General features: G+C 39.3%; 1 pseudogene; it reads right to left on the reverse strand.

Moving 5' to 3' along the window:
- Nucleotides 1–7810: 7810 nt before the first annotated feature.
- The window catches only part of LOC149005105 (ATP-dependent zinc metalloprotease FTSH 2, chloroplastic-like), a 36685-nt pseudogene continuing 23154 nt past the window's right edge, over nucleotides 7811–21341 (reverse strand).

Here is a 21341-nt window from a genome sequence, read left to right on the forward strand (position 1 = left end):
ATCTCTCGATATTTCGCAAGCGTGGTTCTTTAATACCATACTCCCCCCGGACTTGGTTGACTATAAGTTGAGAGTCACTATAAATAGTAACATCTGCAATAGACAATGCTTTTGACAACCGAAGTCCAGCTATCGAGCCTCATATTCTCGCTTCGTTATTACTTGCTTCAAATGCAAATCTCAAAGCATATCGAATAATAAATCCCGCTGGACTTTTTAATAGAATTCCAGCTCCTGCTCCATCTTTATTACTCGAACCATCCACATATACCTCCCAAGTGGTTGGTGTAATGGGATCCTCGATGGTGGATTCCACCGGTGCGTAGAGTTTCTACTACAAAATCGGCTAATGCCCGAGCCTTGATTGCGGTTCCGGGCTTAAAGCTCACTTGGAACTCGCCGAGTTCAACCGACCGAGGACACCATCCTTCCGGACAAATCAGGTTTATTAAGAACTTTACTAAGAGGAAAAGTTGTAAATACCTCAATTGGATGAGCCTGAAAATATGGCCTTAGCTTCCCGGCGGCCATCATGAGAGCAGAGCCTCGCTTCTCAATCTGCGAATATCTTGTTTCCGCATCTAGCAATACGTGGCTTACATAGTAAATCGGCCACTGTTTTTTATCTTTTTCACGAACAAGTACCGCACCGACCATTGAAAGGGACGTCGCTAGATATAGCTGTAATATTTCCCCCTTCTCTGGTCTGGACAAGATCGGTGGTTGTCCAAGTGCTTCTTTTAACTCCTCGAAAGCTTTCTGGCCCTCTTCGGTCCATTTTGCTTCCTTGCTGCCCTTCAAGTCTTTGAGTGCCTTGAAGAAAGGCAAACATTTTTCTCCAGACTTGGAGATGAATCGATTCAAAGCAGCAACTCTCCCTGTTAAACACTACACATCGCGAACAGTTTTGGAAGCCTCCATATCAACCAGAGCTTGTATTTTGGCAGGATTAGCCTCAATTCCTCTCTGTGATACCATGAAGCCCAAAAATTTGCCCGAGGAGGCTCCAAAGGCACACTTTTCTGGGTTCAGCTTCATTTGATACTTTCGCAAGATCGAGAATACCTCGATCAAATCTGCAATATGATTTGCTTTTGTAAAGCTCTTCACTAGCATGTCGTCAACATAAGCTTCAACATTCTTTCCTATCAGATCTTTGAAAATCTTGTTGACGGCCCTCTGATATGTTGCTCCTGCGTTCTTCAGGCCAAAAGGCTTGACCTTATAATAATAGCTTTCACGATCAGTCATGAAAGCTGTAAACTTCTCATCCTCCTTATTCATAAGGATCTGATTATACCCTAAGTAGGCATCCATGAAACTTAGAGTTTCATATCCTGCAGTCGCATCTATCAAGAGGTCAATCCGAGGCAACGGATAGCAATCTTTAGGGCAAGCCTTGTTAAGATCTGTGTAGTCTGTACACATCCTCCACTTCCCATTCGCCTTTTTTACCATTACCACGTTGGCCAACCAAGTTGGGCATTCAATTGGTTCTATGAAACCAGAATTCTTGAGTTTTTCAACTTCGCTACGAACGGCTTCATACTTTTCAATGGAGAAATTTCTCCTTTTACGTATCCATTGGTTTCACCTTAGGATCTATCCGAGTTTATGCTCTGCGACAGCCCGATCGATTCCTGGCATGTCTTCAGCAGACCATGCAAATACGTCTTTATTCTGTTGAAGAAATAACTTCAACTCATCTTTAGATTCCTCCAGCTGTTCAGACCCGATATAAGTAATCTTTTTCTCATCCTCGGTACACAGCTGGATTTGTTCCAGCTTCTCCACTGGTTCGGGTCTTTGCATCTCTGCTTCTTCCCGATCGTCTCGAACTTCTATAGGTAGGGCAGTTACCTTCCTTGGGCCCTTCTTGTCTTTTAAATAGGCAACGTAACATTGCCGAGAGATCCTCTGGTCAGAGGAGACTTGACCAATTCCCATATCAGTCAGGAATTTTATCTTCAGGTGTTTTGTCAAAACAATAGCACCTATCTTGGTTAAAGATGGTCGCCCGAGGATAATATTGTAAGCTGGCAGTTCCTGAACCACCAAAAAATTGATTCGGACGGTTGTTTCCTTAGGAAAACTTCCAATAGATAAGTCCAACTGGACCGATCCTTCCGCCACCGCAGATGACCCTGCAAAACCATATAGATGTGTGGATGAAGGTTCCATTAAGTCTTGATCCACCTTCAATTTTTGATACACTTCATAAGAAATTAGGTCAGCTGCAGACCCTATATCCACCAAAACTCTATGCACTTCCCGACGTGCAATCTCTACCTTGATGACTATGGCGTCATCATGAGGTAAACAAACGCCTCTTTCGTCCTCCTCGCTAAAGGTGATAGAATCTTCACCATTCAGCTTTTTTCGCTTCTGCGTCTCTCCGGTTCCGACAAATTTGGATTTTGTTTTCAAACTCAGGAGTGATTCGGGCTCTGGTCCCCCGAAGATGGTAAGGATCGGTGACCGAGTAGCTTCAATCACCTCCTTGCCCTTCTTAAACTTCGGGGCCTCCCTTGATCATTCTGAACTAACCGAACGATCCCTTTTAGGAGCAGCCACGTGTGGCTCACGTGGCTCCTCCCTCCTTCTGCTAACAAAACTGGACAAGTGTCCCTGAGATATTAATCTCTCAATATCTCGCTTTCGGATGACGACAGTCATTTGTATAATGACCATAGTCCTTGTGGAATCGGCAATACTTTTCTCGATCCTGCTGCTCTCCGAGTTTCAAAAGAATTTTAGGCGGCCACTTCAAGATATTTTTTCTTTTGATGATATTTAAAATATCAGCCCGAGGAACATTCAGTGGAGTGTACTCACTTTTACCGGGAGACCTTTGGCGCCAAGCCAGAGATTTTCCAACCCTATCACGGACATTTTTCTTTGGCTTCTGCTTCTGCTCAGGAGCCTTCTGTTCCTTATTGGAGACTTTATTATCTCCTTGGCGCGCATCTAGAATCTCCATGATTTCAGCCTGCTTATGGCATCTCTGTACCAACTCCAGCATAAGTCGCGGGCATATCCTGTAGTAATAACTCCAGGAGTTTCCGATTAGTGAGTCCCGTGAATAGAGCAGTTTTGGCTACTTGCTCATCCAAATTTTCTATCTCCATCGTTACTTTGTTGAATCTTTTCAGAAACTCTCTGATTGATTCGTTCTTTCCTTGTTTGACAGTAAACAAGGTTTCTTCCATTTTCTTGACCTGTATTCCACTCTGGAATCGCCCTATGAATTTGCGTGCCAATTCATCAAAGTTTATGATCCTTCCAGAGGGGAGGTTCGAAAACCACTTTTGTGCTGCTCCAGTTAGAGATGAGCCAAAAACCCTACATAAAATTTCATCAGAATTCCTTGAAACTGCCATGGTCTGTTGGTAATAGCCAATGTGAGCTGTTGGGTCCCCGGAGCCATCGAATGTAGAAAAGGTAGGCAAACGAAAGTTATGGGGAAACTGATATCCAGCAATTGGCTCGGCAAAGGGGGTCTTCCAAATGACTGAGTAAATATCCTCAGTTATCCTGCCCTTAGCCAACTGCCCTAATTTCTCATTGATGTTGGCCAATTCCTGACCAATCTGGGTCGGGTGATCTTCAGCAATATGATCACGACCTCGATTAACATGATCATCCCGTGCTATTCGATCATCACGAACAGCCCGTCCTTCCCCAACATTCCGCTCGTCGCGAACTGCTCGATCATCGCGAACGATTCTTCTGACAGTTGGTGAGTGAGTTCTTACCCCTGTATCCAACCTTTTATTTGAATCAGTTGTACTCTCTTGCGGTCTGTCGAACGGATTGTCTCGCCTAGGTTGATCGTCAATCCTCCTAGGTCCTCGGTCTCCTTCACGAAAATTCTGACCGATATTCCGGTCTTCAGCCAATCTTTGATCACGTGGCAACGCACATCTCCCTGAATCGCGTTGATCAGGTTCTTGTGGTAAAACCACTCGTCTGGTGAGCAGGCGGAGTGCTTGACTCACCTCCAAAAGTTGAATCTTTACCTGATCCAATTGATCTTATAATGTATCAGGAGGATTACGTCCTCCCTGACCACCATCTACCTCGATAGGATTTTGGCTTCCCTGGGGAATATCTGGATTATTCGCTCCAGGGATTTGAACACCGGAATTGCGCTGTGCAGCAGCTGCTGCTGATCTAGTCACCATGGCTTTTCAAGTCTTTCCCATAGATGGCGCCAAATGATGCGTCCAAAATCTACTCAGCCCTTAGATCTCCTCGTGATGACCTGCAAAACGAAAGTGTCAGATGTGGCCCGACCGCGGGGGTCGGGAGTCCACCTCCGAAGGCTAAGTCAGTTGATGAATTTAATCACAAACGGCTCTGCTAGAAGCACAGAGCTAAGGAATAAAGAACTGGGAAAGGTGATCTAGATAGAAGGTGCTGATAGTTTACGTCTATCAGTCTGTATCTGAATCTGAGTCTGAGTTTCAGATTGTGTGTTTTCGATCCCCTCACCTCGTATGGTAGTGAGGTTTATATAGAGTATACCTTCGAATCTCCTTTGTTGGATGTACTTGAGCCTTCTTCGGGTAGTCGTTGGATCTTAACAGTTAGATCCGTTGAGCAATAGACTTCTACTAGTTTGGACTAGTTGAGGACTCCTGAGATAACCCTTTAGGTTATGTGATGATTATCCCTTCGATAATGATTAGCCGCAGCCATCAATTCGAGTCTACCATCATTAGGGTAATTAACATAATCCATAAGTAGGATTAGGGCGTGCTTGTAGCTGAATAAGTTTTCTTCCTCAGCAAGCCATCTTCTGGATCCGGTTCGCTCGGGAGCGAGTCGGTTCCCTCTGGTCTCGACCGGGGTTGAACCGGTATGAACCAGGTCCGATCATAATTTCTCCATATCACTATCATCTTGCATCATATTAGGATTTGTATCATATGGTTTATGTGTTATGGATTAACTGCCTTGCTAAGTCTTTTTGAACTCAATTCCTTTCTATGCAATTGTTTTGTTAGACTTCCCTGCAAGCATGGTAAAAAATTCGAGGGAAACTCAAGTTTCGACCGAGTGAAAATGAGAGACTTAGGTGGAAACTTGGAAAATTTTGAGGAAACCGAGGACTTTTCCGTACAAGTTTCGACAGGTTTTAGAGAGTATTTTGGGGTGAGATCCTGTATTTAAGCTAATTAGAGTATAAAGAATACATTTGTTGTATTTTGCTAAAAAAAATCAATGTAGATATGCCATTCAATGTAAATACTCTCCCTCTCGACCATGGAAGCAGAGTATGTGGCATGCTCAGCTGCGGTTCAAGAGGTTGTTTGGTTGAGGAGATTCCTTCGACATACTGGGATTGTGATGACATCCAAAGAGGCTGCCCTTGTCTACTGTGATAGTGCAGCAGCTCTTAGCTATGTCAAGGACCCCAAGTATCATGGGAAGACCAAACATATACAGTTGAGATTTCACTTTGTTAGAGACATTACATCAAGGAAGAAAGTTGTACTTAAGCACATATCTACTAGTCAGATGGTAGTTGGCCCTCTTACCAAACCTATAGCCAAGGATATTTTTATTTCTCATGTAAAATCCTTGGGCTTGCGTAGATTGTGACTTAGTTTTGTATTGAGACTTTCTTATTATTGAGTAATATGAGTTCATTCCAGCATTTATTTTATTCACTTTCTATGTGATTGTGTTCTTATAGCATAAAACAAGATATGTCAATAGGCAAGAGAATGGCTCACTCACACGAGCATTCGCCTCTGGCGCCTTGGAGGTGAGCAGAGATGAGACGGATTGTGAATGACTTTGTGTAGGTCAATTCATAATCATGATGTCGCCTTGATTTGGAATCAATATGAGTTTCTCTATTGTGAAGAGAATCAACATGAATGTTCCCACTATTCATGTTGCCTATAGGAGCCAGGTGCGAGTACTTTATGTGGCGCTAGGGTGGTGACAATAAAGAAACTTGGGTTAGGCGCAAGAGGTTGCGACTAGACTAAGACCTGTATGGTGTTGAGATGGACATACGTTCTATTGTATATATAATGCTCCACCATAGCACATATATCATACTATGTGTGCTTAGCGATCATTGGAAATGAGAGGATGGATCCCTGCTCCTCTCATTGTGTGAGTCCTGGACCTTATGGTCCATTAGTGTTCTTAGTGACTTTCGACAACATCATGAAACGAAGGATTGATGTGTCTACTTTGGGGTGTTACCTATGGTCATGATAGATTCGACCTAAAGGGGCACTACCGGGAAAGGAGTCAATCCTAAGTGTACTGATGGTCTGGGGCGAAAGGAAAGGTTTGATTCAACTGCACCCTAAAAGTGTTTGTTGGCGCCAACTGTATGTGTTACAGTAGTGAACATCTTAAGGACAAGAGGCGATCTCTCAGAGGGATTGAGATACCTTTAGTCTGGTGAGTTTGAATAAACCTAGGACACTGTGTTATACTAATGCTTATTTGATTTGTTTCTATGAGCGATGTGCCATTCTCGCCTTCTAGGAAGGTTTCTAGTTTGGGGCTCATGCGTGCAGGTATATCACCGGTCGCACAATCCATTTTGCTAGTATGACTTGTGGATATTAGTGTCTTGGACACAGGTGGTCTATGTATCTGGGATACATAGTGAAGAGATCAGTATATATGTATATCTGGGATATACATGTGTGTCTAGAACACAAGAGGTCTATGTATCTGGGATACATAGCAAAGAGATTGAATATGTATATCTAGGATATACATGTGTGTCTGGGACACTAGAGGTCTATGTATCTGGGATACATAGCAGAGAGATTGAATGTTTATATCTAGGATATACATGTGTGTTTAGGACACATTGAAAAATTAACACTTGCCCTTGTGCAAGTGGGAGCTGTTTGAATTTATTAATATAATTAATAAATTAAATGCCCAAAGGCAAATCTGGAAACTCACTATTAGGGCTGTTACAAAATAAGGTTATATATTTTGGTAACCACCGCATAATTGAGTGTAATTGCATTACGTAAGTTTTCCAGAAACGGCGTTTCCCATCTCTCTCTCACTCTCTTCAAGAAACGCAAGAAGGAGAAACTCATCGTAGGTTTCCTTCCTTTGCTTTTGATCTTCTTCCATCTTTTATTCCACATGCATTTGGGTTGTGGAAATACTTCCCTTTTCTTGTGATTGTGGAATCATCCCGGTAGAGATTTGGTGGTGGAACAAGAACGTGGATCCAGATTTACTTTCGCTGCGAATACTTCACAAAAAGGGAAAGCGAATGCAGTTAAGGAATCTTTCCCCGTCAATTAAACAGAATTGATATATTTTGAGTATTACCAACAGTAATAATCAAGCCTGTCAGAGCATAGGCATATATAAAGGAAATCAAATTATTAATAAGGGAAGAGAAGCTTTGAAGGAGACATGACATGTACTAGCAGTGTGTAGATAATTGATCCCATTTGCTAGATTGCACATCCACTATATAGTACAAGAATGGCTGTAAGCTACTCTAACACAAGCTAGCAAATTTCCCAAGTATGAAGCTTCTGTCTGAAAAGTTGACCAACATGTAACTCGGCATAACGAAGATGCAGGACAATTTGACCAAAAAAAAAAAAAAGAAATGCAGGACAATATATCTATAAAGGTGCAAGCTGCAAGCAGAAGAAACACAAATCCAAGGCTGAACTTAACGGGTGCATATTATAAAGATTAGTGCATCTAAACATACATTAAGGTGGACTGGCCAATTGAGTTTCCAGTCTCTGAAAATATAGAAGGGTGTAATCACATATACTAACGAGTGTGTTATTTACACAGCGACAGGAGTCGGTGCTGAAGGAGTGACCCTATTTTCAGCAGGAAGTTACACAAACTCAGACAGAATTGCTCGGAATTCATCCCCACTCATTGTTTCTTTCTCAAGGAGGACCTCCACAGTCTTATCCATAGCCTCACGGTTGTTTCGTATATGAGTCAAAGTAATCTCATATGCACTGTCAGAGATTTGCTAGATGGCAGCATCAATGTCTTCAGCAAGTTTTTCTGACATTGAAATTCCTCGCCATCATTCTCATTATAACATCTCCATTTTGTCTTGACGAGTCCATGAGTGACCAGGGTCCAATTTCTGACATACAAATGCGGTTACCATCTGCAAGAAAGACAGTCCATTTCAAGTAAAGGAGATCAAAGCAATTAGCAGTACTAAGAACAAATTTCCACTGCCTTGATAACTAGAAATTGACTCTGTATACGTGCTTTTCAACAAGAAGACAATGTTAACACATGGTACAAGTATTTCACTTACCTGCTTGGCCAAACCGGTGATCTGCTACAAATCTCCAGCTGCACCCGTGGTCACCTCAGGTTCACCAAAGATCACTTCCTCAGCAGCTCTCCCACCAAGTCCACCAACAATTCTTGCAAACAATTGCTGCTTAGAGATCAGGGTTGGGTCATCTGCAGGGATGAACCATGTCAGGCCCCGTGCTTGGCCACGTGGAACTAATGTGACCTTTTGAACAGGATCATGTCCAGGAGTCAAACTTCTATAGAAATAACAGACAAAATGAATCATGATATTAGTAGTGTGAAAGTACACATCTATATCCGAACAGAAACCTAGTCACAAGCACAAATAGTTTGAAGTTTCCTACAAAATTGAAGGAGTAGCTGTAAAATTTAACTTTCAACCAATGAACAGAAACATCACTCTCATAACAACGCAAGGCAATAAACAGCTCAACATCCACAGAGTTCATTCAGAGCAATTGAGCTTAAAAGCAAATTTGTTATCCGTGTGAGGAGGTGAGTAGGTTTCCACGTTCATGGCAAAATATTAATATGACAGCAACTCAAAGGTGGCCAACTACTGATACAATTCTGCTATTATTCGTTCAGCCTGCCCAAGGGACCGGCAGAATTGACACAAGAAGTTTCTTCAAGTCCAATAGAACATAATCAGATGAGACATTACTATCACTTTCAGCAGACAATGGAACACTATTTATTGATCAAAAGCTGAAACCATTACAAAGGAAAAACACGGGGAATGCATGAGATTTAAATGCTACTAAAAACACAATTATTTTCCTTCATTAAGTATATGATTTTTGTGCACAAAAATGTGCCACATCTGTTTGAATCATGTAGAAACCTTTGTCAGGCAAAAAATCAAGTATCTACTTTAATGTCTACCAAGAAGTGATGATAGGCAGTTAACTTCAAAGGTTATGATAAAAATCGGGTGCAATTGAATCACTACATAGTCGAAATTACCTTGAAAAAAAGGATGCTGTTAAGGGAGACGGAACGGATGTGCAGAACCAGGATAAAGGATAAATAGAATATAGAGACAGAGATCAGGTACAAATTATTTCATTAGCATGAGATTTCACACGAAACAAGAAGAATGATACAACCCATGACTTGCTTACTCAAAAATTCATTCAACCGGAGCTCAGTAACGGTGATGCCTACATATATTATGCTTACATCTTTTACTCTGTTATACTGTTATTTATTAATACTAATATCAATTCCAGCTGCATATTAACAATGAGACTGAACAGGATTTTCACTCAAGACCAACACCCAAACATGTTTACTGTCGTAGCATCCCTTTTGAAAGCCTCCGAGAGAATCACAAATTGTTGGTTGAGTTCCATTAGGAGTTCAATTCCGTTAGTAGTTTTGGTTCATGTAATTTTCTATTTTGTGTTGCCAAGTAAGAGTATTTATGTAATAGTGCTCTTTTCACTAAATTATAAATAAAGGGCTTGGGATCACATTGATCAATCCAAGCCAATCTACTACAATTGATTTTTCAACATGGTATCAGAGCCAAAAATCGATTAGGGAAGAAGAAAAAAGAAAAAAAAATTAAGAAAAAAAGAAGTTTGATTCTCAGAAATGAAGCAACAAGAAGCTCGTCAATCTCTCTCACCTCTTCCCCTGCAACTATCACCATCATAAAACCACTGCAGAAGACCGTCGTCTACAACCGTACATCGCCTGAACCTCATCACTGCTATCCTTTTTTCTCTATTACCTGCAACCTGAACGTAAAATACCAGAATATAACTGTCACATCCACCCAGCCGGTACCCCATTTGGAATACCCGGGATGTGATCCACAGTCCAAGGATCAATGATCTGAGGTCCATGCCTCCCACATACACGGTAACACAATCATGAACAGTAATAATCAATGGTAAAAACAGTTAATATCAAGTAACATGAATAAGACAAGATTAACTAAATTAGAGTGCGGAATATAGATAATAAATAAGGTATGATCAAAATCATAAAGGGTGAGAAGGTGTGGTAGTCACCCTCTCAGAGCAGCGGAAAAGTATTAAATCAAGTTAGTTACATATCCAAGTATCACCGGAATAATTCAAAGACACGTTAATTACAAAATCCAAGGTTCCACAAATACACCAGAGGAATGGGGCACTATGCTAGGGTTTCTTCTATACTAATGGTAGTCTCCTCAACAGTACAGATGAAGTAAACCCAGCGTTGCCACTCCCGCACAACTGTGGGGCTAACCCTGGTGCGAATAATAATCCTCCTCGGCTCCAATATACGAGTCCTCACCGACGCCACTACCCGGAGGGTAGTATGTGGAATCATAGTCCGCCTCATAGGAGGTGCCATCGTAATCTTCAGTACCTGGAATGTAATCTAAAACATTTGCACAAAAGGAATGAGTTCGAAGAACTCAGCAAGGAAGTTATTCCATAATTAGAAATCATACACATTCGAACATATAATAATGCAATGTGATATGGAACATATGATGCGGATATGAGCCTAACTCTATGAATGCTTTGGTCTCTAAGGTAGACATGCTTTAAGTCATAGCACCGTACTTCTCTGGGTCGTCAGTCACTCTCCCATTTCCATATCTTGGGAATGCCCGGGGAAGATCGGTAAAGTCATCAAAAACCATGGTAAGGGATCGGTCACCGCTCTCTCACATCTCCATTTGGTCAAGTAATGGCGCATGTCACAGTAAAGCCTAGCCCAATGCAAGTCGTCTACTCAGTCGGTCAAGTCAGATTCAGATACGTCCATTCCTCGCCCCCGGCGATCCTTTCCGGTATCCTTCACACTAGAGTCAGCGAAGTCCCGGATTTCGGACTCATCAACCCTATTGGTCATCCACATATAGTAAACGGGAAGCTCTCACGTCCTCTCACGGATTGGTTACCGGTCTTGAGCGCCCGTGAGCCCAAGTCTATCCATATGCAACTCTACCAATAAATGGCCCCTTTCAGGTATCCGTAGCATGGTTTATGTCCCCTACCGGATTGGCTACCGGCCTAGAGCGCCCATCCAACCATACACTACCACGGGTTGTTCGGTCTCAATGCCCTTTCGATTCGGGTCTGACACGACAAGGATGAACCTAGCCACACAACTAGACAATCCTATGTATGTCATCCAATAACTCGGGAGAGTGTCGATAGGCACCATCGGAGAACATCCCATACTATTCCCTCCGATGCCCAAGGACAGAAGTGTCAGTAGGACACCCTCCAATCCCAAGTCATACGTAAGCAATCACACATCAAATCTCATCATTCTCATGCATCCAATGCATATTCATAATAGTAATCAAATCATGATATTGAAACGAATCATTATAAACATAAGCAAATCAAAATGATAAAGTAACACAACCAATGTATAAAGATTTAAATGTTACTGTTCTAACACATATGTAACAGTATCATAATGATTGAAAGAAATCTAGCATTCTTTGAATAAAGCACTGTTCAATACTTGATGACTTATATGTTTATGGATATAACCATCCTTACCTTGGATAGGTTGATGATGAATTGAGAATACCAAGAATAGTCCAATAGAATTGTTAAGGCCCTAAACAAACATCAATAATAAGTTAGAAAAGAAGTCGAGAAGATCGGATGTCATTTGAGTCAAAATCGACCAAGGTTGTTGTTGTCAGCAACAACTTTGGTCGATGGTCTTGGTCGATGGTATCGACCAAAATGATCGACCAAAATAGTCCTCGGGCAGAATAGTGGATTTTGGGGGTTTTGGTCCGAAATGAGTCTTCCGGTGTTCGGATCAATCTGAAACTTGGAGGCATACTTAACAACAGTAGTAGGACACTATAAATCAAGGAATTAACCCAATCCAATGGTCTAATTAAAAAGACCCAATTTGAGCTATCAAGTTCAAGTGATAAACATCATGGCATGAGTTGGAATTGATTGCATTGATGAGGAATAGCATGCAATAGCTAGAGGAACTAATAGAAATTCGATTGGAATCATATGGCAATGTTAAACATGAACATAATACACTCTATAGCTCAGATTGATATCAAATGGTATGATGTTAATAGGTAAATCATGGAATACATATGCTAAGCATGAGATATAAGCATTAGCATCAATGAATGGCTAAGGGGATCATGGATTGAGCATGAGTAGGCACTTGGAGTGGTGGTTGCAAGGTTGCAGCACCATTCCAAATGTCCCATCAGCAAGATGCCAAAAGAAAAGAGTAGAAAATGGTAGGGTAGAGAGTGGAATGAAGAGTCATACCTTAGTGTGGAAGATGAAGACAAGAATCAATGATAAACTAAGTGTCTTTGATGAGATACCCTTCACACTAACCAAGGAGTTGCTTTGGGAAGCTCTCCCCAAGTTCCCAAGTGAGAAAAATGATTGCAAAAGGCTCAAGGCTCGAGGTCATATTAAATAGAAAAGGAATATTCCATTGAATCATTAACTTGGCAGACTGGGACATTTTGGTCGATGGTCCTTGGTCGATGGTATCGACCAAAATGTTTTCAGCAGAAAACTCAGGTTTAGAATAGCAACTTCAAGTAGGGATTTGAAAGGCTATACAAGGTCAAATTGAGTGAGGTTTTCTTCCACAACTCAATCAAGAAGTCTAGTTTTGGGGAATACCTTCGGATTGTGCACAGGAGGTCATTTGGTACATCAACCATATTAATCTTCTCCGATGCGCAGACTTTCCTTAAACACTGACAATGCATTTAAGCAAGGGGTATCATTGTCAATGTCCATGGGCTCGGTCTCCGAATCATGATCATCAATCAGAATGGTCCATAAATCTCTTCTTCCACAGCTTCGGGTCCTTGGACCTGAATACAACAGTGGATCCGGATCAGGGTCAAGGTTAGAATAGGGCTGGATACTACAATAACCCTCTGAATCTCCCCTTCTTTTTTTTCTCTCTATCGTTTTCTGCAGCCTAACCATAGAGTCATTAAACTTTCTCCACCATCAAACTAGAAAACCCTCCTCTTCCGCTATTGAACCTCTCATTTTCCTTTTCTTTCTCTATCATTTTCTGCTACAACCTTTAAATCCATCGCGTGGGGGGAGGGGAGGAATACTTAGCCAATGAGATCAAGATCCTAACCAAACCATGGTCTCAATCCCTCCTAACCTACAGTTCTACCAAAATAATAATAATAATAATAATAATAATAATAATAATAATAATAATAATAATAATAATAATAATAATAATAATAATAATAATAATAATAATAATAATAATAATAATAATAATAATAATAATAATAATAATAATAATAATAATAATAATAATAATAATAATAATAATAATAATAATAATAATAATAATAATAATAATAATAATAATTTGATGATGTTCCTTATCCTATAAATCCCTAGATTTATTTGAGTGGTCATGCTATTTAATTCTGCGATATTTCAATTGTTTCGAAAGGGTGAAAGTTAAAGAACAACAAAATGTTTTTGAAAATTTGGCAACCATCGATGCTACTACTGCTTTCACTGGCTCCGAAAATAATCCCCCTCTTCCTATTCTTTCGGTAAAAATGATGGAACAAATTATTTGATCTGGTCTCGATCTACACACCTAACTATTGTTGAAAGAGGACTTGTTGGACACATTACAGACACTACTATCAAGCATACCACCACAGGTGTTTCTCATGATAAATGGATCTTAAATAACTACTCTTATTATATCGTTCCTTTTGAATTCCATGAATCCAAATATTCCTGGTGGATACCTTTTACTTGATACTGTAGCTCAGATCTGGAAGGCTACTACACAAACATATGGACAATTAGGGAATGATGCATAGGTTTACAAGTTACAAAAGAAACTTCATGAGACTACCCAAAACAAACTGCTGTGCCCCAATATTATGCTAAGTTGCGATCTTGAGGCGGAAGTTGGACCATTTTGGGGATTATTCACCCACTAATCCAGATGATGTGACTACTTAAGGGCCTGTTTGGTTACATGAATCCAGAGATTTGAAATCTCTGGATTCATGAATGCGAGATTTATACCCGTTTGGTTGTGAAAATCTCTAGATTTATGAAATCTAGAGATTCATCCTTTTACACTAAAAACGTGAATTTGTAGATTTATGGGTATGGGGTGAAATCTAGAGATTTCATCCCTACTATAAAAATGCTAAACATTAGCGCATTCACAAAAATCATAGATTTCATTCCACATATTCGGTTAACTAAACAATTAATTTTATAAATTATGACGCCATAGATTTAAAACCTATAGATTTGAAATCTCTAGATATTTGAAATCTCCAGACTCATGTAACCAAATAGGCCCTAAAGGAAGCATGTTGATAAGATTTGGTTATATGACTTCTTGGATGCTTTGAATTTGGACTATGATCAGATTAGGGTACGAGTATTGAGTCGTTCTCCCTTTCCTCCACTAATACAGTTTTATGCCTTTGTTCAGTGTGAGGAAAGCCGTTGATTAGCCATGCTTCATGTTCCTATTATGGAGAAATCAGCCTTACAATTTGTTAGCACCAAATCTGGTTCGATCAAGAAAATTGTCCAGTGTGAGCATTGTCACAAACCATATCATAACAAGGGTAACTGTTGGAAGCTCCATGGGAAGCCTATTGATTTTGAGCAGAAAAGGGCACAAATAAGGGAAAAACCAAAGGGTAATATTTATGAGAGTGTTCTCACAACACCCTCTCAGCAAACATTGGTTTTTCATATGAGGAATTAGCTACTATACGACGTATTCTACATTCTTCTACTACTGGAGCAGCCTCTACTACCGCTTCCCTCACCACCCATACCAAAACATGCCTTGCTAATTCAAGTAACACTTTTACAGGGTTTTATGTTTCTTCGGTTTCTACTCCTTCGATCGTTGATACAAAAGCCACAAATCATATGACAAGTTCATCCTCTCTTTTATTTACATTATCCTCCCAGCTTCCAGGAAGGATACAATTCAAATTCCTGATGACTCTTATTTTTCCGTTGCTGGAAAAGGGACTGTTCAGCATTCTCCATCACTTGATTTGTCTAAGGTTTTACATGTCCCTACTTTCTCTAGCTTGCTCTCTATTAGTAGTCTTACACAAGACTTGAATTGTAAAGTGAACATTTTTTCCATCTTACTATGTCTTTTAGGATTTGGTAGCAAGGAAAGAGATTGGAAGTGACAAATAGATGATGGACTTTATCTACTGGAACTGACTGGAGGATCCACTTCTTCTTTGGTTGCATCATCTCATTAGGTCCATTCGGTATGTCAGACATTCATCAATGGCATCGTAGGCTAGGTCACCAACTCTAGGAACTTTGAAAAAAATATTTCCTAATTTAGTTTCTTCTTGTAAGAAGGACGAATTTTTTTGTGAAGCTTGCAATTTTGTGAAGTAGACTCGTTCTACTAATTTAACTTCTCTTCATAAGAAAAACTATATTCTTTACCAACGGGGGTTGGTCCAAGTGGTAAGCAGCTTGGTCCGCTTAAGCAAGGTTCCGGTATTGAAACCTTGTGGATGCAAAAAATCCCCGTTGGGAGACTCACCCACCACAGCTAGGTGTGCGACTCGGGTCGAACACCGGATTAGTCAAGGCAAAGCCTTGGAAACCGGGGTTGGCAACCAAAAAAAAAAAGTATATTCTTTTGTGTTAATTCATACTAATGTGTGAGGCCATTGCCGATGTGTGTGTATTACTAGCTATGGATATTTTGTTACTTTTGTTGAATGTCACTCTCGTTCTACGTGAATTTATCTTTTAAAACAAAAAAAAAAGGTGAAGTTTTCTAATGTTTTCATGATTTTTGTAGTATGATTAAAACTCAATCAATGCCACTATAATGATCCTTCATAGTGATAATGATACAAAATAGATCGATGGTAAATTTCAGAGATATCTCTCTGACTCTCTCTCTGACTCTCGGATGATACACTAGCTAGTTGTGTTGGTATAACTGCCCAAAATGGGGTTGCCGAAAGGAAGAACCGACATCTATTAAAGATAGCCCATTCTCTTCTGATTACTATGAATGTCCTTGACCAATACTGGAGAGATGCAATACTCATTGTGTCTTACCTTATGAATAGGATGCCCAGTAGAATACTTGGTTTTAAATATCCTAATGAGATTCTTAAGGGAAAATCTTAATTTGTTATTCCCTCAAAAAAAATTTAAATGTATATGTTGTCAGAATCACAATCCACCAGAGAAAGTTGGCCCTCCATAGCCTACGCTGCATATTTTTGGGGTATTTTTTTACTTAGAAGAGGTACCAATGTTATCACCCTCCTTTTAGGAAAAACATTGTGTCCATGGATGTAATTTTTAATGAGTTTCGTTCATACTATACACCTCTCCAAGGGGAAAGTCCAAAAGCAGAGGTGTTATTTTATAACTCTAGACCTTCCTACCACACACATAGACCCCCACAGACCCCCACACACCACCACAACATAACTTAGGAGTTCAACAAGAGTTTCCTAATCGGGGGAGACTTGGCCAGTATATTTGAGGACTCTAATTATCCCCCTCGTTTTCTTGAGCCATGTGAAGAACCTGGTCAGGGGGGACCATTTTTGTGAGGCGCACTATTAAGGTCTTTCAAAACAAGATTTACCATAATAAGGTGATGCAGACTTATTAAAGGAAGAATTACAATCGAACAAAGTAGGTGGATGGATAAGGTGAAATCAGTCCCTTGCTCCAAAATCAGACTATATTGTTCCCCAGAAGCATCTTCTTCTGATTTTCCTATTAGAGTTAGAAAATGAGTTAGATCTTGTACTTAGCATCCCTGAGCTAAACATGTTTCTTACGACTCTTTGTTTAACTCTTAAAATGATTTTATATCTTCTCTATCATCTATTTTTGTTCCTAAAAGTTGGCAGGAAGCCTATGCTAATAAGAGATGGAAGTTAGCTATGGTAAAGGAAATGCAAACAATGAAGAAAAATGATACTTAAGAGCTGGTTACACTTCCGCTAGAAAAAAAAAAATTATAAGCTATAAATGGGTGTTAGTTGTTCAATAGAATATGGATAGATCAATCAACAGGCTGAAGTCTAAACTAGTAGTAAAGGGGTTTACCTAAGCCTATAGGACTGATAATTAAGAGACTTTTGCCTCAGTTGCATAACTGAACATTGTTAGCTCTGTGTCTATAGTTGTGAATTACGACTAGAACTAGCACCAACTAGATGTAAAAAAATGTTTTCTTGTATGGGGAGTTGGAGGAGGAAGTCTATATGGAGATCCCATATGGTTTCTCTGATGACAATATTGCAAGAAAAGTTTGTCACTCGAAAAGATCAATTTATGGGTTGGAACAATCTCTTAGATGCTAGTTTGGTTTCTCTGATGACAATATTGCAAGAAAAGTTGTCAGTGACATCTATTAGATACAAGCAAAGCAACATTGATCATACACTGCCAATCAAGAAGTCATACGCCAATATTGCACTACTCGTTGTTTATGTGGATGATATTGTCATATTGGGAATAATGGTGAGGAAACATAAATGTTGAAGGTTTTTTTTGGCAAAAGATTGAAATTAAACTTTAAAGATCTAGGGAAGTTATAGTATTTCCTAAGAATTAAGGTGGCTCGATCAAAGAAGGGTATATACCTATCCCAGAGGAAATGTGTTCTAAATTTATTATCAGAAGTAGGAATGTTGGGGTGTGAAATAGTTGATACCCCTATTGAGGTTGGAGCTAAACTTAAGGAGGAAGGAGAACTAGTGGACAAAGGAAGATATCAAAGGCTAGTAGGGAAGCTTATTTACTTGTCCCACACAAGGCTAAATATTGCTTATACCGTAAGGATAGTGATCCAGCTCATGCATTATCCATATTCATCTCATATGAAGGCTATTACCAGAATATTGCAGCATTTGAAGGAAACTTCTAAAAGAAAAATACATTTGTCACCCACTGATAATCTGAGGGTAGAAGCATATACATTGATGCAGATTCAGCTGGGTCTCCTAATAGGAAGTCAATTTTAAGTTCTTATATCTTTGTTGGAGGTAATCTAGTTACTTAGAGAAATAAGAAATAGAATGTGGTAGTTTATCCAGCACAAAAGCTGAATATAGAGTTATAGTTCATGGAGTTTGTGAGCTACTATGGTTGAGAGGTCTACTAAAATATACTAGAGTTCAAGTTCCAAACGTTATGATGTTGTATTATGACAACAAGGTTGTCATTAATATTACCAATAATCCTATACAACATTATCGAACTAAGCACATTGAAATTAATAGATTTTTTTCAAAGGAAAACCGGAATAAGAGCTGATCTACATGTCTTTTGTAAGGTCTCAAAACCAAATGGCTGATATTTTCACTAAGGGTTTGAAGGAAGGAGATTTACTTACTATTGTAGGCGATGGCATTACTAACATCTATGCCTTAACTTGAGGGTGAGTGTTGGTTGAGTTCCATTAGGAGTTCAATTCTATTAGGAGTTTTGGTTCATGCATATTTCTATTTATTATTGCCCAAGTTAAGGGTACTTATATATAATAGTGGTCTTTTCACTCCGGATAAATAAAGGGCTTGGGATCACATTGATTAGTTTAAGCCATTCTACCACAATTGATTTTCCCAACACAAATTATGGAAATCCGTGCATTGGATCAACCACATAAATCAATTTGCTAAAAACGACATCTTTTCTAAACCAACAATTCCTATTCTTAAAACTCAAGACTATCTCTATTTACCTATAAAGTTATTTGCTACTCATAATAGCAATTCAAGCAAATATATCAAGTACCTAAAATGTTTTACCAATTTATCTACATCTCTGTGTAACAAAGGATTTTTAGAATCGCCATGATATATTAACACTTGACCAGGAAGCCTATTCAAATGCACAATGGACTCTAGATGTCTAAGACAAATTATTCTATTTTGCTGTCTCTACAGTAATGGATAACAAATGTTTGATTTACTAGTTTTGATGCAGGAAATTCAAAAATCTATCGCAGGAAGGAACTATCACTTCACCAGATGATGCCAGGTGCTGATATTGTTTAATCAATAAAGTAATGGAACTAGCATGAAACCAAAGGCAATCTTAGTTGCTCACAAGTTATTGGTACTACGAGATCCCCAGTTTGAGTAGCCAATGAACACAACAACAACAACAACAACAAGAAGCCTATTACCAACAAAATGGGGCCGGCTATATTGATCCTTGCCTTCCAATCAGCTCTATTTGAGGCATGCTAAATACAAGGCCTAAGTTATGCACATATCCTTTCTCACCGTTTCTCTGACATGAAATAATTCCAGCAAGTGGTAGTAGAAATCATGATTCAATAAATGAGAAAATTACCCACAAATAGCATGGCCAACTTCATGGTATGCCACCAAGCTTTTGCTCTTCCTGTGAAACCCGACCCTAACCTTAACCCGGATACTCTTTGATTGTAGGTCTGAAGACCCGAAGTAGAAGTGAAAGTCAACTATGGGCCATATTGGTAGATGATATAGTGTTCGACTCCGAACCTATGGAGATTGAAGATGATGCCCCATACTTGAAGTCAGTGTTGGATATAGAAAAGAGATTGCACCTTGATGAAGAGAAGATTAGTTGATGACCTTAGAGCTTGGTGGGATATGATTTAAAGCCATTTTTCCATGCTAGGTATGTTATAGAATATGTGTTTAAAGTTTTGTTTGATTCTGAGTAGTGGAAGACCCTCAAATCCCTATTTTTGGCTTTGCTGTCAGCTTGGGTCGAGTGCTTGGGTCGAGTGCTCAATGCTACCCAGCCAATCGACCCAGAGTTGCTGAACTCGAACAGAATCTTCTGTTTTGAGAATCTTGCTATATATACCCAATGACTCCGTGATTTTAGTATCCCTAGCCTCCATAACACCTAGAGAACGAAGGGAAACCATCTCCAAGCCTCCAAGAGTGAAGAAGAAGACCAAATCTTGCAATCTTGCAAACTCTCTCTCTTGTTCTTCAATTAAAGGTTAGTAATCTATCTTTTATGTTAATGATTTATTCTTTCTATGATCACTCTCATCTTTGAACTGAGATTATGATGAAGATGCTGCAACCTTGTAGTCATATCTTTACAATCTCTTTTCATTCTCTTGTACTATGATCATCTCATTCATTCTTAACATGATTCTTATGATTTCTTCTTAAACTATGATAATATTTCCTATTTTGATTCATTCTAGCATTATAGATGCTTCTCTATGATTATTCATACCTTTGATCTACTGTGTTCTTGTACTAGAATGAGATCTAATCATCTCTTTCATTCATAGCATGTTTCCAATGAAAACTATGATTTTTACCAAAATAGAAACTATGGTTCTAAATTAGGAAGTAATGTTTTAATGGTGGTTTGATGTCTAAATTATACTTTCTAGGCTTAGACTACTGTGTTAGACAATCCCTCCAAGTTTCGTCGCATTCCGGTTTGTGTAGCATAGGTTTCGAATCAAGATTCCCTTTTTATTTTCGGATTTGCCCTTGGTAGATCGCCTGAGTCGACTGGCCAATGCTACCCAGCCAATCAACCCGCAACAGCAGAATCTGTTTTCTTCGTCCGATTTGATTCGAATCATGCTTATTCTTTTAGGACTACTTCCTAATGATTGTGTGATGCTATTTTAGGGATTATTTGCTAACTTTGGATTCATCCTCTTGTTCGTCTGGAATATTCTCGGATCTATTTAAGGTAAGGAAAGTTGTTACCATATTAACATAGATTTGCATAGATTTAGTTTCTAATTTGGGAACTACTTAGATTTGCTACTGTTATGTTAGTTTTTATTTTGATATGAATGCTGCAAGTACATTAGGATCTTATTTCCTTACTTACTTTATGTACTTGATTATGTATGAATACTTACTCATGTATGTTTTCTTATTTATTTAATCTTGTCTTATTATACTCTTTCATATGATGTGATATTTGTCGTGGATGATATGACTGAATTATGATTGTGATTGCTTAGGTATGATTTGGGATTGGGGA

The sequence above is a fragment of the Hakea prostrata genome, chromosome 9 (assembly GCF_041222555.1).
Source record: "Hakea prostrata isolate BN-2017 chromosome 9, UWA_Hpros_2, whole genome shotgun sequence".
NCBI classification, from domain to species: Eukaryota; Viridiplantae; Streptophyta; class Magnoliopsida; order Proteales; family Proteaceae; genus Hakea; species Hakea prostrata.